The sequence below is a fragment of the Chiloscyllium plagiosum genome, chromosome 2, assembly GCF_004010195.1.
Source record: "Chiloscyllium plagiosum isolate BGI_BamShark_2017 chromosome 2, ASM401019v2, whole genome shotgun sequence".
NCBI classification, from domain to species: domain Eukaryota; kingdom Metazoa; phylum Chordata; class Chondrichthyes; order Orectolobiformes; family Hemiscylliidae; genus Chiloscyllium; species Chiloscyllium plagiosum.
In genome coordinates this window covers 144397176-144409164 of record NC_057711.1, presented here as the reverse complement: position 1 = coordinate 144409164, position 11989 = coordinate 144397176, and the positions used below count along the sequence as shown (strand labels likewise).

Here is an 11989-nt window from a genome sequence, read left to right as displayed (position 1 = left end):
TTGAGCAACATCGACCTGACTTCAGGGATTCTACACAAACCATTTCATCCCAGTTGTGCACATTCTGCCTGACAGATAATTGGACAGGTAGAATAAGCTGAGATAACGTAGAGAAGCCCAAGTTGCTGGAGGGCAGAGAGGGGAGAAAGAGGATCTGTCAGCAGGAAGCAATATTCACCCAGGGTGTTCAGGGACCAAATCAGTCTATTCGAACTTTTGTGAAGACAAGTGTGATAATGATTACTCCGGAAAGCACGCACTGACTGAAGTCTGCCGCTACTGGTGTCACAGCTACAACCTCCGAGGGATGGCTGTGAAGGTGAGCATGGCCATGAGCATCTATATGGCATGCACAGGCAGGATGTGCAACATCCATCTGCTTTGCTTTCCCTCTGCAATAAGGACACATGCATTGCTCACTCTCTGGCATTACTGAGCTGCTCTTTTCAAGCTATGCAATACCTTGTCCTGTGGGAGACAGGTGATTCCATCAGTGAGTGTGCTGCAACTTACTTTGGGTGATGCGGCTGTTAAGGTTGAGTGTCTGGAAGTTGGAAGTTAGGGGCGTGAGGGTAGCAGCAGGGTCAATCTCATTTGACAATGAGATGAATGTTTGCTCCACATTGTGATTGATAGATCGTGCTGGTGACTGAATAATGGGAGAATGCAGTGAACAGTGTGTTAGATTAGTACTTTGGTTGATTTGGGGATGGCGTTTGAAAATGCATTGGCTGCCTTGACCACTTTTGTGATGTTAATGAAACCTTATGTGTTCAGGCAGTCAGAACCTCGACTCCTGGCACTGGGCTCAATGCCTCTGAGAGTTCATCGGGAGTTCCTCCTACCTCCCTGGAGATAGATTAATTCTCCATTCCACCAAATAATCCTTACCAAGACCTCCTGTGGGAGAAAGTGAGGACTGCGGATGCTGGAGAGCAGAGTGGAAGAGTGTAGTGTTGGAAAAGTACAGCAGGTCAGACAGCATCCGTGGAGCAGAAGAATCGATGCCAGAAGCCCTTCATCAGGAATTATGCTTATGCCGAAATGTCGATTTTCCTGCTCCTTCAATGCTATCTGACCTGTTATGTTTTTCCAGCACCACACTCTTCGACTCCCAAGTCTTCCTGTGCAAGATGGGTCAATCTGGGATCCCAAAGGCCTGCAAAATTGTACAAATCTGAACCATTTGCTGTTGAGCGCATTTTCACAATGGCTTCCAAGAGCAAAAAAACACTTCCCCCTTGTAAAGGTGCTGGCTTAAAGTTGTACAGTCGACTTTAAAAAAAAATTTTTTTTTGAGGATGTAACTCTGAAGACGGATGAGGGAGATCCAGTAGATGTAGTGTACCTGGACTTTCAGAAAGCTTTTGACAATATATATTAATGATATAGAAGATGGTATTAGTAATAACATTAGCAAATTTACTGATGGTACCAAGCTGGGTGGCAGAGTGAAATGTGAGCAGGATTACAGGGTGACCTGGACAGGTTAGGCGAGTGGTCAGATGCATGGCAGATGCAGTTTAATGTGGATAAATGTATGGAACAGGAAAGCAGATTACAACCTAAATGGAATCAATTTAGGTAAAGGGGCAGTACAAAGAGATCTGGGTGTTCTTGTACACCAGTCAATGAAGGTAAGCATGCAGGTACAGCAGGTAACGAAGAAGGCTAATAGCATGCTGGCCTTCATAACAAAAGGGATCGAGTATAGAAGCAAAGAGGTTCTTCTGCAGCTGTACAGGGCCCTGGTGAGACTACACCTGGAGTATTGTATGCAGTTCTCTTCTCCAAATTTGAGGAAAGACATTCTGGCTATTGAGGGAGTGCAGCGTAGCTCCACGAGGTCAATTCCTGGAATGACGGGACTACCTTACACTGAAAGACTGGAGCGACTGGACTTGTATACCCTTGAGTTTAGAAGACTGAGAGGGGATCTGATTGAGACATATAATATTATGAAAGGATTGGACACTCTGGAGGCAGGAAACATGTTTCTGCTGATGGGTGAGTGCCGAACCAGAGGACACAGCTTAAAAATACGGGGTAGACCATTTAGGACAGAGATGAGGAGAAACTCCTTCACCCAGAGAGTGGTGGCTGTGTGGAATGCTCTCTCCCAGAGGGCAGTGGAGGCCCAGTCTCTGGATTCATTTCAGAAATAGTTGGATAGAGATCTCAAGGATAGTGGAATCAAGGGTTATGGAGATAAGGCAGGAACATGATACTGATTAAGGATGATCAGCCATGATCATATTGAATGGTGGTGCAGGCTGGAAGGGCAGAATGGCCTACTCCTGCACCTATTGTCCATTGTCTATAACCTGTCAGGACCTCTGTTTAAGCAGAAGCCAGTCAGACATGCCAACAACTGACTTTATTCTTGTTCCTTGCATCGAAGGCTACAGCAATAATCTTCACTTCTGTCCCCTTCCTCCTCACTCTTTCTTTCCTGCTCTTTCCAAACGTTTTGTTTTCTTCCTATCCCCTTTCCTGTATGTCTGTATTTTGTTTCTTAGTCGTCCTGCCCAATTTTTGCCGCCTTTTCGTCCTCAATCAATTATCCCTTTTCCTGAAATAACTTCCCTCTCTTTCCTGTTTATCTCTCCCTCTATCCGTCCCAGTTTCTCGATTCCTATGACATTTCATTTTTTTTCTCCTCTGTTCTGGATTCACTCCCATTCTCTTTATTGCAGTTTGTGGGCACCCTTGGCTTTCCCCTGATCGCCTTATTTGCTTTTTCCATTGCGCTGGCTCCTTTTCCCGTGTCCGGACCGGAATAGTCCAGGCTGTGTGACGTACCCTGCCCATCACTGAGCCCCACATGTTATTCCTGAATAAATCTGTGAGGGATACTGGCGGGTGACAGTTCCTCATCCCCCTGCAGCCTGTGCACAGCGTAGGTTGCGCGTGTTTAATAGAGGAGTTAACTCCGGAAAGAGCTATGACTGTTGCTGCTCAGTTGCGTTACAGATGCGAACTGTTGGTACTGTCTTGAGTTGTGATGTTAGGAGCAAAATGCAATATTCGAGTGTTCATTTTAGTGGTGATCTAGGTGATATCAGAATGCTCTGATAACCTTCACAGCTGAAGAACAATACCTTTAGAAGCAAGAACAAAGATTAGCCTCACCAAGGAGAAGCTGAATTTTTTTTTTGCTTGAGATCAATTCTGCTAACGGTAAGAAATTCACTTGCTCTGATATTTCACGAAGTAAATTATTAAATAATACTTGTCTGTGATAAAGCTTTGCTTAATCCTCAGATTTTTATTTTTACCGAGTTTAACCTGAGGTAATTGAAGCTATAAGCAGCAGCTTTAAATGCAATCCAATGATTTATTAAAGACTGCATTTTATTTCTGTTTAATAGAAATGAATTTGACAATAATTAAAGTATAATACCTCATGTATGCTAGACCACTGTTTGATTTGTTTGAAGTCGGATTCATTTTCTGTAAAAAAAGATGTTATTTGGATTATTTTTACAGATGTGTGAAGAATTCTACTATTAGTTTTAAATCATACTTTATGTTTGAAACTGTGTTCTCTGGTCTCCTCATCCAGTTCATGATAATATTCCAGATTAATTTTCATTGTGTGCATAACCATCTTGTAATTCTGAATAACTTTACCAATCGGAACTGAGCAGGTCAAATTTTATCATCTTTTTTCTCAAATTCTTGGAATCAGCCTTGTGATTACAGCTACCTCATTTGATTCACTGTCTGTTTCTTGGCATCTGGAATTGGACTGCATTTCGGATGCATTCTAAAGTTTGATCATGACTGCAGCTGACCTGCATAGTAATGTTTAAGAACTGTAGTAAATCTCCCTGGCTTTAATGATCACTGCTACATCAGTTGGACGTCTTCACTATCAATTCTATATTATGATCTCGCAGCATTACGGGAACCCTGATTCACACAAAGGTGGGAATGGGAGCTTAATATTCCTCAGTGTACTCAGGAGAAACGAGGTAAGAAAAGAAAGATGGGGTCAAGGCCAGTGGCAGAATTGATCAAATGGTACAACTGCAGAAGGTGGTGATTTGGTTAAAGGTTCCAAAGAAAGGATATACTTAGTTCAAGTTAAAGAACAAAATTGTTGTGCAGTTGAGAGACAACAATAAACAACCAAAAACTGGAAAAATGAGCAAGGAAAGCATTTCAGAAAGATGTCAAACCAACAGAATGGGGAATTATGCTATCCCTCTGGAGGAGAAAAATATGCAGGGGAAGAAAATTTTGGAATGTGTGCAGATGTGTTCTAGATCCAGATCTAGGGAGTTATGTGAAGCAAGTGGAGCTGGCTTCAATGGAAAAGCATTTGGGAAACACTGATCATCATATCATTAGGTTTAGAATAGCTATGGAAAAAGAACATTGAAAAATCAAATGCGCACATGCTCATCTGGAAGAAAATTAATTTCAGTGAGTCAAAAAGGTATCAGATTAGCTGGTAAAACAGCAAATGAGAATGAGGAACCCGTCGTAAAGGAGGTAAGTTTGGTGAAACAAAATCCAGTGATGGGGAAAGAGAATATCTCCAAATCTAGAGCTTACTGGCTGACTAAAGAAATTTAAACTGAAACAGCAAAAGCAGGTTTCTATCAAATGTTAGGTTAATAATCTGCTCGAGAATCGAACACAGAAAGCAATGGTTATCTAAATATTAGTGAATAACATAAAAGAAAATGCTGGTATATTTTATTAACATACAAATAATCGAAGGAAAGGTAACATGAATGAGGACACTTCTGACAGTCTTCTGCGGCAGAAGGTACAGCCAAGGTACTAATTTTCATTGGTCTTCACAAGAGGAGAGTATAATGTAATTGGTCAATGTTACAGTGAAGGTGTTGCAGGGGAGAGGAGAGCATGTCAACATTGGAAATCAGAAAACCGGACACAGGGCAACTTAAATGGCAGATAATGCTAAAAAAAATCTAAAATCTAGATATGGAGGTACACTTTCAAAGCTTGCAAATGAAAAAACGCTTCAAAGTATATTAATGAAAAAGGAGCGTAGGAATAGACTTTAAGAGGATGCAACTGGTATAATGGGCATGACAGATTAAAATTAATACAATGCAATGTGAAATGTTGCAATTGGAAGAGAAAATTAACAGAGACAACATAAAGTAAATGGTACAGTTTTAAAGGGAGTCCAGGAACAAAGGGAGCTGGGGCTGCACATACAGGATCCCAAGTAAAGTTGGTAAGGCTGTTTAAAAATAACCATACAAGAACAGTCAGGACAAGAGAATATCAGCACCTCCAAATTCCCTTCCACATTGTTTTCCTTAAATAAGGAAAGGCTAAGGGAAGATTTACTGGAATTATTCATAAGTTTGAATATTTTTACAGGATAGATAAGGAGGAATGGTTTTCACTGAGAGGAGAGATAACAACCAAAGGATGCAGATTTAAAATTAGTAACATAAAATGTTGGCAGTGGGGGAACATTGGAGATGAGGAGAATTTCTTTATGGTGAAAGACTTCTGGAGTGGAATTCTATGCTAACTCTTGCAGAGCACTGGCACAGATACATTGAGCTGAATAGTCTTTGTGCTCTGGAACCAAATAATTCTAACATGTATTTAATTTGTACTTAATTCTATTAAAATTCATCTGTCATGTTCCATACTTACCATTGTCCAATTAAGTTAACCATTCATGAGCTGCCTTGTCTGATTTTACCACCCCTTCTACCTTGGTGTCATTAGAGTTGGTTAATTTTCATTAAATTTCTCAACCCTAGTTATTTACATAAATCAGAAACAGTCATCTCCCAATAAAGCATTCTGGAGCATTCAACTTAGTCCATCTCTGCACTCTCAGTTTCTACTAGTAAGTATTCATTGTATGAGGTTTACCAGGAACCTCAAAGTTTGACTTTAAAGTAAGAAACTTTGTAAGAAAGAAACTTTGGAAATCCAGTAACACCACATCAGTGATTTATCACTTTGTCAAACAAGTTGATGAAATTGGTCACTTAAGTAATTTAGCAGAGCTTTCTTTTTCTTCATGAGTGTGGAATTGGATTGCTGTGGGCACTGGGCATAAATTCGTGGAGTTCAGACTGATCTTGGTATTGAGCCCATATATTTAATGCTTGTGTTAGTATGAAGTCAGAAGTCACACAACACCAGGTTATAGTCTAACAGATTTATTTGACATCACAAGCTTTCACCTGATGAAGGATCAACGCTCAGAAAGCTTGTGATTTCAAATAAACCTGTCGGACGATAATCGGTGTTATATGACTTCTGGCTTTGTCCACCTCAGTCCAACACTGGCACCTCCCACACCGATGCTAGTATGATTCTGGTAATGACCGTAATGAGCTGATTGTGATATGGGCATTGAGTGTGACCATGTGGTGTTCAGAATTTTTAAGGCATTAAAAATGTTGGTTGAAATGGTCTTGTTTTCATGTATCTCTGTTTCATGACTAGCTGCCTCAATAAATCTTCTCCCAACATCACCTTTACCTCCAAAAACAGTTGCAAAGATGGTATTCTTTATCACAGGTATTGAAATAATCAATTCAACTAACTCTTGATTTCCAATTTTCTTTGAATATCAAGCCAAAGCTAACCTAGACTTCACTGTTAGGATCCTTTTCCTCATTTTAAGTCCAATCTCTCCTCGTGTCTTTTCTAAGTCCTTCTATCGATGACAGATGTTTTTTGCTCTTCTGACCATATTCTCAAAAAAATCAGCTGGCTAACAAACATTCCATCCTGGTTTCCTGCACATTATAATGTGAGATTATAAATGATTTCCCTGCTCAGATTCTGTCTCCTTTACTTTGGTTTACATACTGAGTCAATGCTATCAATACTGGTGCTTATGCCTGGTTTCTAATTGTACTTCAGAAAGTTGTGGGCCACCTTTTTCTTAAGTTGCTGCAATCCGTTTGTAGAACATACTCTCACTGTGCTATCCATGTGACAATGAAGAACAGTGGTCAGAATATATGTAGGTAAAAACAATGACTGCAGATGCTGGAAACCAGAGTCTAGATTAGAATGATGCTGGAAAAGCACAGCAGTTCAGGCAGCATCCGAGGAGCAGGAAAATCGACGTTTCAGGCAAAAGCCCTTCATCAGGAATACAGTCGGAATATATCTGCATATCTGTTCCGATGCATGTGAAATCGAATTAAACTTGAAGATCAAGACCCTTTCCTTCTGGGTGATTGAAAGCTTGCAAGTTTGAGAAATGCATTGCTGCATTGCACCTTGAGAATATTATATGCTATGGCCATGGTGCACCAATGATGAAAGGAGTAAATGTTTTAGGGGCTGCACGATGGTTAGCACTGCTGCCTGACAGGTCCCGGGTTCGAGCCCAGCCTCAGGCAACTGTCTGTGTGGAGTTTGCACATTCTCCCCGTGTCTGCGTGGGTTTCCTCCCGTGTCTGCGTGGGTTTCCTCTGGGTGCTTTGGTTTCCTCCCACAATCCAAAGATGTGTAGGTCAGGTGACTTGCTAAATTGCCCGTAGTATTCAGGGATGTACTGTACTGGTCAGGGGGAAATGTAGGATAATAGAGGAGGGGAACAGGTCTGGGTGGATTACTCTTCGGAGGGGTCGGTGTGGACTTGTTGGGCCGAAGGGCCTGTTTCAACACTGTAGGGACTCTAAAAAACTTTAGGTAATGGTCCTGGTTGATATTGAATTTTGTATGCCATCCAGGTAATATTCCACCATACTCCTGACCTGCACCTGTTGATGGTGAACAAGCATTAGGGAGACAGGAGGTGGGCCAGACATTGTAAAATTATCAGCCTCTGGCCCACTCTTGTAACTAGGGCATTTACAAGAGCCAAATTCACTGTAACTTGAGCATTAGATGACAGGTGAACCCCAGGATTTTGACAGTGAGCAATCTAACCACAGTTGTCAATGAATGTCAATGAGTACTCATCTTTCTTTTGTAAGAGGTAGCCATTACTTCCTACATATCAGCCCAATCCTTCCTATTGTCCACATCTTTCTGCACATGTTCATGGACTACTTAATAATTAAAGAATTGCAAATAAGTCTGACCAACGTGCGTTCTTTACCAGCAGCATTGTTCTGAGCTTATTATGATGGAAAAGTCATTGATACAGTGGCTGAAGCAATTCACCATACAATAGCTATTTGATAATAGTGTTGGTATTGGATATGACTTTGTGGTTTGGGTATTAATATGGGGAATGAGAATGTGAAAGTTTGCATTTGTTGTATTCACTATTGACTTCACCTAACAAAGGGGCAGTGCTCTGAAAGCTTGTGATTTCAAATAAACCTTTTGAACTATAGCCTGGTGTTGTGTGCCTTCTGACTATTGAGTATGAGTATGTATGGATTTGTTTATGAGTTCAAAGAGTTTTCTAACATCAGCAAACAAACACAGAAGCAAGGAGTAATCAAGAATAGTCAGCATGGCTCTGTTAAAGGAAAGTCATGTCTGGCCAACTTGATAGAATTTTTCAGAGAGATAGCCAGGTGTGTAGATGATGTAAATGCATTTAAAGTAATTTACTTTGGATTTCAGCATGGCTTTTGATAAGATCCCACAAGGAAGACAGATAGCAAAGGTAGAACCGATGGGAAGCAAAGTAAGTCTGACAAATTGGATAAATTTGGCTGACAGCTAGGAAGCAGAGGGGTATTTTTGTGAATTCGGTATCCAGTTATGTTCCAAAGGACCCTTAGTGCTTGCAGCATATATAAACAATTTAGACTTGAATGTCAGAGGGTTTATCAGTAAGTTTGCAGATGATACAAAAATTGGTGGGGTGGTAACTAGCAAGACGGATACCCATTGATTACAGGGGGATGTGGACAGATTGGCTAAACAATGGCAAATGGAAATCAATCTGGATAAAGTGTGAGGTGCTGCACATGGAAAGGACATACAAGACAAAGGAATGGTAGGACCTTGGGAAGCACTTTGAATCAGAGGAATCTTGGTGTGCGTGTCCACCTATCCCATTAGGTAGTGGAACAAATACATAAAGTGGTTAAGAAGGTTTACTTGGGATATTTGCCTTTATTAGCCAAGGCACAGTGCTTACCAGCAAGGGAGCTATGCTGGAACTAAATACAGAGGAACCTCCATTATCCGGCATATGATTAATGGAATTTCGGATTATCCGAACAAGATCGCAAGGTCCCGATGCTTGGATAACTATGTCATCTGGTGCTTGATTATCCGGTATTCGATTAATCGATCGAAATACTCCCCACCCATGTCCTTTGGAAAATCGAGGTTCCTCTGTAAACATTAGTTGGGCCACAGATCGAGTACAGGTTTGGAATCCACATTATAGCAGGGATGTAATTGCACTCTGGAGGGTGTAGAGGAGATTTACCAGGATGTTGCCTGGACTGAAGAGTTGTAGCTATGAAGAGAGATTGGATAGACTGGATTGCTTTCCATGGAGCAGAGGAGACTGAGAGAGAAGTGTAATTGAAATGCATAAAATTATGAGGACAGGGCAGACAGGAAGGAACTCTGCTATTGGTCGAGGGACCAATAAGCAGGGGCATTGATGGAAGATAAGGAGTAGGAAGGCTAGAGTGGATGTAAGGAAATTTATTTTCACGACTCAGAGAGTGGGAATCTCAAACTCACTGCCTGGAAAGGTGGTAGAGGTATAAACCCACATAACATTTAAGAAATATTAAACTGGGCCACGTGCCAAGGCAAACAAGACTATGGGCCAAGTGCTGGAAAATAAGATTAGAATATGATTCGGAGATGCCGGTGTTGGACTGGGGTGTACAAAGTTAAAAATCACACAACACAGACGTGCACACAGACACCCACACACACCCTTATAGACACACAGACTCCCACACATGCACCCCCTCACAGACTTAAGACACTCTGCACTCACTACACACACACACATACACACTTTCTCACACTCACAACCCCCACCCCAGACAGACACACACACAGACAGACAAAGACCCACATGCACACATATATTTTGTGTGGTGAATTTTTTTGGTACTTTCAGAGTTACATTGCACTTTGTTCAAAAACCACATACATTCATGTAGAACTCTGAGCTCAAAAACTGCATGAATTTATGTAAAACTCTGTTATCTCACTTTTTAGATTGGAATCAATGAAAACATCAGGTCATAGACAGAGAACACAGGGGGCTAACACCTTCAACATATTGTCTAGCTATCACCATTGTTAACAGCTAACCCGAGAATGCAACTTTTAAAAATAGGGTTTTGTGATTTATACATGAAAGAAGTGAAACTATCACTGTATTCTAACAGATGAAAGGCTTAACAGACAATCAATTCTTCAATGTATAATTTCAGTTACATCACACTGCAAATTTTTGCTATAAATTCTGTGTTACGATCGAGCCCTCCACAATCACCTGATGAAGGAGCGTTGCTCCGAAAGCTAGTGTGCTTCCAATTAAACCTGTTGGACTATAACCTGGTGTTGTGTGATTTTTAAGATTAGAGTCATAGAGATGTACAGCACAGCAACAGACCCTTCGGTCTAACCTGTCCACGCCAACCAGATATCCCAAATTAATCTAGTCTCACTTGTCAGCACCAGTTAGGTGATTGTTTTTGACTGCTCCAAAGAGTGTTTTTCTATGTTATAGACCTTTATGACTCTATAATCCACTGACAACTATGTGTGCTCACCTTTGATTTTTTTAAATTCTTATATGCATGTGCAATAAAAGAAAGCTGACATTTTTTAAATGACAAAAATATCTACATTCCCTGACCATTTTTTAACATTTACCAATATATGCTTTCATTCAATTAATTGTGCTTTTTTAAACGGTACCCTGGGAATCAGCAGAAGCAGCCTTACGATTTTTGCATTTTGCTAAGATTGAGATCTAAATCTCACTAAATTATTGAACATGAATGAAACCTTTTCAAAGATGTTAATTTAAACCTTGGAATCAAATGGTCACAAAACATTTTGAAACATTCTTCTCCTAATTAGTTGCTTTCAAAGATCAAACAAACAACAACATTAAAGTTGCCAGCACTTTCCTATAAATATATATGAGTGCTTGGAAATGGGAGTAGGAGGTGTCACAATGCAGTCTGAGAAAACAGCATTCAGGCAAACTGCTACTGAAATTATTTTCAGTTCTGATATTGATATCTGATTTGTGTCTTGATGCTGTACATTATTATTTCATAAATATGCACTATTAACATGAATACACATTGCTATTAGCAGAATCAGCCATCAGTCATTTAACATCATCATTTGACATTTCTCTGCTATTTTAGTGGAGGTGTTAAGTGGTTTAAATTAAATGATATTGTCCCTCTGTTGAATAAGAGGCAGAGCAGTGTTGATCAGTCATATCATATGCAGCAGTTTTAAGGCACGTGATCCAATGCATAAAAGATGAAAAATTTTGTTTGTTTTTCCCATCCTTGTTTGTTTTTGTTTTTCATTACATAGAATCATAGAGTCATAGAGTCATAGAGATGTACAGCATGGAAACAGACCCTTCGGTCCAACCTGTCCATGCCAACCAGATATCCCAACCCAATCTAGTCCACCTGCCAGCACCCAGCCCATATCTGTCCAAACCCTTCCTATTCATATACCCATCCAAATGCCTCTTAAATGTTGCAATTGTACCAGCCACCACCACATCCTCTGGCAGCTCACTCCATACACATACCACCCTCTGTGTGAACAGGTTGCCCCTTAGGCCTCTTTTATATCTTTCCCCTCTCACCCTAAACCTATGCCCAATAGTTCTGGACTCCCCCACCCCAGGGAAAAACTTTGTCTATTTATCCTGTCCATGCCTCTCATAATTTTGTAAACCTCTATGAGGTCACCCATCAGTCTCCGACGCTCCAGGGAAAACAGCCTCAGCCTGTTCAGCCTCTCCCTATAGCTCAAATCCTCCAGCCCTGGCAACATCCTTGTAAATCTTTTCTGAACCCTTTCAAGTTTCACAACATCT

At 40.7% G+C, this 11989-nt stretch overlaps 1 protein-coding gene across 1 annotated transcript in view; it reads left to right on the top strand.

The window, feature by feature from the left end:
• The first annotated feature begins 3068 nt into the window (after nt 1-3068).
• Nucleotides 3069-11989, top strand: part of npffr2a (neuropeptide FF receptor 2a) — a 114730-nt gene continuing 105809 nt past the window's right edge. Inside the window, exon 1 of the mRNA XM_043720466.1 lies at nt 3069-3180. The gene's annotated coding sequence lies outside the window, so the exon portion shown is untranslated. The remainder of the gene's footprint in view (nt 3181-11989) is intronic.